Source organism: Eptesicus fuscus, chromosome 16 (assembly GCF_027574615.1).
Source record: "Eptesicus fuscus isolate TK198812 chromosome 16, DD_ASM_mEF_20220401, whole genome shotgun sequence".
Taxonomy (NCBI): Eukaryota; Metazoa; Chordata; class Mammalia; order Chiroptera; family Vespertilionidae; genus Eptesicus; species Eptesicus fuscus.
In genome coordinates, this window is record NC_072488.1 from 62,307,234 (window position 1) to 62,314,368 (window position 7,135).

General features: G+C 52.4%; 1 long non-coding RNA gene across 4 annotated transcripts; it reads right to left on the reverse strand.

Moving 5' to 3' along the window:
* Positions 1-688: 688 nt before the first annotated feature.
* LOC114229610 (uncharacterized) lies at positions 689-3,602 on the reverse strand. Of its 4 annotated transcripts, XR_008558541.1 has the most exons (4): positions 2,750-3,602; positions 2,474-2,570; positions 2,154-2,266; positions 689-1,698 (listed from the first exon to the last, which is right to left on the reverse strand). It is a non-coding gene; the product is annotated as an uncharacterized LOC114229610 (long non-coding RNA). The 4 variants fall into 4 exon arrangements; XR_008558542.1 differs by having other exon boundaries at positions 689-2,266; positions 2,762-3,602; XR_008558540.1 differs by having other exon boundaries at positions 689-2,266.
* Between the last annotated feature and the right edge of the window lie 3,533 nt (positions 3,603-7,135).

The window sequence follows — 7,135 nt, forward strand, 5'->3', positions numbered from 1 at the left end:
TCAGTCCGCAGGCTGACACTCTATCCACTGAGCCAAACCAGCTAGGGCTTGGACTCCATTTTTAGTCTTTGCTGAGCTGGTTAAGAATTTTGGAGGTCAATTTCCCTAAGGACAATCTTTTCCATGCTAATTGATCAATATTGAGACTTTCCTGATGATAGAAACCCTGGAACATCTGTAAATGCTTTTATACTTCTGTGTGAAGTTTGTGTACACTCCAATGAAACCAGTCCACGGCCTCTGCTGCTCTCGGCACAGGGTCATGATGGAACTCAGCAGCAGGGGGCGGGCTGCAATGAGTGTGGGTTACCTGCAGGCCACCTTGGTGCTCCATGTAACTAATTGTAAGTTGCCAATGCGAACACACAATCAAAGCCTGGGATGTGCCAATATGCAGCATGACATCCACCTGGGAGCCCAGCCTAGCCTTAAAGCCGCTGAGCTAATCCTTGTGGCCTCAGAGGGCAAAACCTAGCCCTGAAGAGCCTTCCCCAACCCCAAAAAGCAGAGGCCAGCATTGAAGAGCCCAGCCTCTCTTTCAGAGACTCCTAGTGAGGCCCACAGCGGGCCCTGCTCCTCTCTCTCAGAGAGTTCAATGGCGGCCCAGGACCCTGGGCCTCTGTCTTGGAGTCCAAACAATGCCCTGCAGCCTAACACATGTCAATTATGTGAAACTCACACCCTGGTGTCTACAATCACTGCTTTATTGGAATATAGCCTCACCTATTTGCTCACATATTGTCCATGACGCTGAACTAATGAGAAGAGATTGGAGTTTAAATACACACCTTAAGCCATCGACTCTCTGGCTGTTACAAAGTCTGCAGCTCTGATTCGGGACCTTGGAATAACTCGATAGTCTTTGCATGGCTGGCTGAGTTCCCTGGAGTGGTCTCTTTCACTAAAGACATTCTCTTCTATCCTGATGGCCATTCCTGGTGAGGGGAACGCTCCGGGACACCTGCAGACATGCCTTGTGCTCTGCATGAGGCTGGAGCACACTCAGATGAGGCCTGTTTAGGCAGCAGCTGCTCTCTGACAGGCTCAGGATGGAGCCAGCAGTAGTGGGGTCTTGGAATGAGTGTCTGCTCCCTGCAGGCCAGTCCTGTGCTCTGAGCCTTGAGACCCACTGTCAGTTGCCATCAGAAGAACGGTGCCTGGTAGAGCATGACGATCAGGAGGCTCAGCTGCAGGCCGCCTGGCCCGCTGCGGGGTGTAGTGGGAGGGCGGTGTGCCCCAGCTCAGGCGTTGCCGGCTTGCCTAACCTCACAAGGAGGTCTCTGCTCCCTGGGGTGACACACCCAGGCTGTTCCCCAGCTGGAGGTGCAGGGCATTGAGGTACCAGCTAGATCTCTACTCAGAATGGACCAGTGGTGGCCGAGTGCAACAGGGCTCGTTCCAGTAACAGAGTGACCTGGCTGAGCTGGGGCACCTGCTGGAGAACTGCTCCTGGGGAATCGCTGACCCAACCAGCGCTGAAGAGGAGCATGTGCAGTGTCCCAGGGGGAGGGGGAGGTGGGGGGCCTGCCCTTCGGCTTTGAGCACCCAGCCAGCCAGGGAGGAGATGGAGTGGGTGCATGAGGTCTGGGAGGGACGCTGAGGCCCGCACTGTAGCCCGTGCTCCCTGACCGGCTCCAGGACAGCTTCCTGCTGCAGGGCACAGGCCAGGCCCTCTGCGCAGGCTGCTCCCAGCAGCGTCTACACCCGCACAGAAAAGGGCTCTCACTGCATGGCTCTGCTTACTTGTTCTTTTTGCTGTTTCTCTTTCTGTGAACCTTGACCTTGCTCAGAGCAGAGGTACTTTGGGCCCCTGCTGGGGCAGGTGGGCTGGGGATGTTCCTGGGCACAGAGCTCTGCCTCAGCTTCTCCTGGCTCTTTCACGCCACCTACTGTTCTTCCCAGAAAGCCTTTCGGACAGTTTGCAAACTGCATTATGCGGGGCTTGCTCTACATTACGGAGCTTTGAGCCCTGGCTCCATTGTTCCTGCTCCCCGCAGCCCTGGCTCATGTACAGCTCCATCATCTGTGTCCTGGGCATTCCCGCCACCATTGCGGCACAGTGGGTCCCCCCTTAAACACCTGCGGACAAGGCCAGGGATGTCCCTGGGCCCTGGCTGGAGCAGTGTTGTGCCCACCAAGCCCTTGACTCTCACCAGGGGCTGTGTCAAGACCACACGTGGGCCAGCTGGGCTGGCTCTTCCTCATGGCTAGGCTGTGCATCCCCAGAGCTGGCCTCCAGGCGGCTCGAGTTACAGATCGCTCGGTCCTGTTAAGTATGACACATGGAACCAGTCACATCGGGTTTTTAGTGTCATGGTGGCGGCAGCAGCCTTCGTCCACTTCTACGGGGTCCCCCACCTTCAGGAATCCCGCTGAAGCCTGGGGGGTGGCTGCACTGATGACTCCCGTATCTGCGCCTCCTTTCTGAAGCTGAAAGGGGAACTCCCCAAGTGCCTTAACAATAACTTCTTACCTGAAGTGAGAGGAAGCATCTGAGGGGTCTGTTTCTAGAAGAATCTCTTAGAGAATCCAGGGCCCGCCAGGTTCCAGACCAGCTTCCTGGCTGCGGCCTGTGGATAAACTGCCCGTGTCCCCTGCTGCTCCTCCTCAGCAGGCAACGCCATCCCCTGGGTACAGAGGCCTTCAAAGCTCATGTTGGGATTTTACTCTCCTCCGACCATTTTGGGGGAAATAATGAATTGGGCCTTTTTGGGAATTCTGTTTCTGGAACAAAACGCCCCTCTCTTACCCCCGTCCTTACTGGGTAAGCCAGCTTAGAACAGGCCATCCATTTCTGGCAGTTTTCAGAAATGATTGTAAACTGATCTCTTTCTGGGGCTGGATCTGCTGATGGCAGGAAGCACAGAGTCTCCAGCCTCGAGGCAGTCTGCTGGTCATGGAGGTGTGTCCGGGCCTCAGATACCTTGAGTTTTCATATTTGCCCTTGGGAGAGTAATGTAAGGTTAAAATGGGGAAAGATATTCAATATTCAATACCAGGTTTTAAAAAGAAATCTGCTGCGTTGATTGATATGTATCTGGAGGCAAAGATTATGGTGAAACTGAAAGAAAACACAGAGACAATTAGCATTCAAAGAAGAAGAACAATGCCTGTGACTTGTCAGTGTCAGCATGACATCATTAATGACTATGCTAGCCTCAAAGTCTGGCCCAGCGTCAGCACGTCTGAGCTGAAGCTCCCGCACAGAGAGCCCATCACCAAAGGGCTGCGCCTCGCTCAGGGAGAGGACAGGCGAAGCCTGAAGCAATGGCTCTGGGCCCTGGGCCTCTCTCTCAGAGAGTCTTAGGAGGCTCAGTGCCCTGATACATCACTCCCTGGCCTTTCTCTCAGAAAGTCTTAGCCAGGCACAGGGCCCTAGCACCCTTGGCCCTGGGCCTCTCTCAGAACATTCGAGAGTGTGAAGAAGCTACCCCAGAGGACAAGCCCCATAGGGATCCAGGGTCCCTAGCGGACTGGAGGGGCCAGATTTCCAGTCTCTGGCTGAGGTCTACGTGGCATCACTGGTGGCTTCCGTCCCCTTCTTAGGCCTAAGCAGTCCTAGCCTTGAGGGGCAGATAGTGAGGGTAAGGAGCAGTCCTCACACTGAGGATATGGCCTGTGACTTATCCAAAAAGGGCTATCTGGGTTTCAGAAAAGTAGTGCTTAACCATGGGCCACTATTACCAGGCAACCTGGCTGTCCATTGTGACCTGGGTGCGATGTCACACAGGGAGCCTAAAGAGGGCACACACAGGAAGACCATGAAGTTAAAATGGTTCATACATGACGGGACCTAAGATGATCAGAGCTGTGAGATAAGAGGTGACCCACTTGCCCTCGGGTCCTCCCACCAAACAACGACGTCCTCTTTCAGCCTAGACTTGTGGGCGCATAGAAGGTTCCCTATGACCTGCTGACAGAGGAAGCAAAGTCGTGGTCTGGCTTACCAATGACTTTGCATGATGTCAATGACCACCCAGAAACTGGACTGCTGCGCTACAATGGACCATTCTGGATGTTTGTGAAGGACAGTGGGCGATGAATCCATCACGATGGGCAGAGATTGGGCCATTCACCTTGAAGATCTCCTACCTGCAGACAAAACCATGGTGGTCACCAGAGGGGAAAAAGCATGAGTGAAGGTGCGGTGTCAAAGGAGTTCAAATACCAAGAGACTATCCTATGGGTTTTGAGCACATAGTGGAGTATGCTATGTTGTATTGTAAAGTTGTACTAGTAAAAGTTAATATAATGTCATTAACTACATTATCCCCCAATCCTACCTTATAATAGAGAAACATGCAAATTGACCGCACCTCCGCTATGCCCATGATTGGGCCTGCGAGAGGCTGGGGGCGGGACTCCGGGTGGCCTATCCGGCCGTTGAGAAGACCAAGATGGCAGTGCCCAATCCTCTTAGTTCCGGGGGTCCTGGGGGCCATCGCCTCACTAGGGGGTCCCGGGGCGATCGCCACCCTGGGGGGGCATGGCCGGGCCCAGCCAGGCGCTCCCTGGGGGTCCCGGGGGCAATCGCCACCCTGGGGGGTCGTGGCTGGGCCCAGCCAGGCGCTCCCGGGGGACCCGGGGCGATTGCCACCTGGGAGAGCGTGGGCTGGCCGAGCCAGATCGCCACCCTGGGGGGCGTGGCCAGGGTGAGCCAGCCGCTCCCCTGGGGTCCCCGGGGCGATCGCCACCCTGGGTGGGCATGGCTGGGCCGAGCCAGCCACTCCCGGGGGTCCCTGGGGAGATCGGCACCCCGGGGAGGTGAGGCGGGACTCGCCCAGCTGCTCCCAGGGTCCCTGGGAACATTGCAGGCATGTGGTTGCTGAGACCCAGACCAGGCCTCTGGCCACAGATTCATAGCTTTGCGGAGACCTAGGGCAGGGATCTGCCTCATCTGCAGAGAGACAGAGGTTCTGCAGTGCCCCCAAGACGTGGGTGGGCCCAGCCAGGGATCAAGAGGCATGGAAGGACTCCTGGCAGAGGGGCAAGGACCCTCACCCCTGAGGCGGGGGTTGAGGGGTGGAGCCACCTCAGTGAAGGGGTGCTGCACTGCAGGGTACTGGACTGACTGACATGATTCAGAGAAGCTCCCAGTGCTAATGGGCCTCGCTCAGGCAGCCTTCACACTTCAGAGGCAGTGACTACTGCTCCTGCCTTGACCCAAAAGCAAGCTCGCTACACCCTGCCCCATGGCAGAGCATGCCTAGGCAGTGAGTGGGAAGCCTTCCACCTGATTCGGAGAAGGGGGGGCAGTAAAGAATGGGGGGAGAGGAAAGAAGGTGGAGCATCCGCAATGAAGAGGTGCTTGAGAAAGAGGCTGGGAAGCCTGACTGGAAGGTTTGTTCTGTTTGCTGGGCCGCTGCCCTTTAGGAAGCGCAAAGAGCATGGCTCTGAGGGCTTCCTGTGTGCTGAGTCAAGTTCCACAGCCAACTGGAATTGGCCTCAGTTTCCTGGTCTGTAAAATGGATGAAGCGTGTCCCAATGCCTTCACTGAGCTTTGATGGCCAATTGAGATACTATATAAAGAAAATGAGGGAAGAAGTGAGAAAGAAAAGGAAGGACAAGAAACACAAAAGAAAGACTGAACCCATTGTCACTTAAATAGGGAATATAGTCAGTAGTGTTGTAATGATGGTATGATGCCAGGTGGGTACTAGAAATATCGGGGAACACTTTGTAAAGTATATGATTGTCTAACCACTATTCTGTAACTAATATAAAACCTGAAACCAATACAAAATAATGTTGAATGTAAAGAAATGAAAATTGGAGTGAAATTTTTATAAATTTCAAAGTTTAAATAAAAGCTGTAAAGGAAGGAAGGGGAGACTAAAAAGTGTTTTTCATTTTGCCACTTCATTAAAAAGACAGTTTCTTTATATGGTGCTTTTGTACTTTTCTAAGTCATTATCTCATTTTAATTTCCGGGCAACTTAAAGACAAGATAAGTATTCCCTCCACTATTCAAAGAAAGGAAATCTTGGTGTCTGGTCCTAATGATTCAATCGTCAAGCCCTTATTGTAAAGCAGGGTTAGTAAAATTTTCTGTGCAGGGTCATATCTATACTAATAAAAGCCTTGGGGGTGATCAGGCCAGCAGCGGAGGGTATTTGGGGGGCAATCAGGCCAGCAAGGAAGCAGTTAGGGGGCAATCAGGCAGGTAGGTGAGCGGTTAGGAGCCAGTGGTCCCGGATTGTGAGAGGGATGTCCAACTGCAGGTTTAGGCCCGATTCGGAATTGGGCCTAATCCTGCAGTTGGACATCCCCCGAGGGGTCCCATATTAGAGAGGGTGCAAGCTGGGCTGAGGGACACCCTCCCCAGTGCACGAATTTCGTGCACCGTGCCTCTAGTATTTAATAATGGGATAATTGTAAAAGAATCTTTGTCAGTCTTGCTCTTTTTTCTGAAAATAAGAGACATTTCTCTGTTTTCAAATAATGCCAACATAGTTGTGTTTACTTGCCTCTGTTCATTAGGGTCATGGAAAGCCTCTGTTAAGACTGAGCAGTAGCAGGTGTGCCTAGGGCGTCAGCCATCAGACAGTTACGGAGGAAGATGTCTATGAAAATAAAAGATAATCATTAAGAGAAAACAAACACCAAGTTCTAATTCCAGAGTCCATTCAAGACAATCTCTAAATATTGGGCTACAGCATCACTAAATGGTGGACTGAGGATTGCTGTGGCAATCCAATGTGTTTTTAGTTTGTAGTTTCCATGTCTCTGGTGATGACATAGATGTTCTGAAAAGTTTCTGAGCGGTCCGCAACAGCAGACACGGAGGTTTTCCTTGATTTATATCCAAGAACCAGATTTAGCTTGAAAATATTCAGGACATGAGTAGATATACCTTCTCAACAGTTCCAAGACAAAGATGTGAGAAAATTGGAAAGGTTTATGGTACAGTTATAACCTACATGGCTATAACCTGTAGGAAATTTGAATAACTCAGAATTGTTCATGGACTGGGAAAATGTGCAAGAGGAAACACACAAGGGTGATAATGGCAGTGAGCTCTCCTGCAGCAGGAGACAAATCCCAGCAGGACACTAAAGGTGAGGGACAGAGTGTGACCCTGGGGGAAGTGTGCGACCCTTTACAAGACCCACGTGAATTCTGTAATTTACACAAG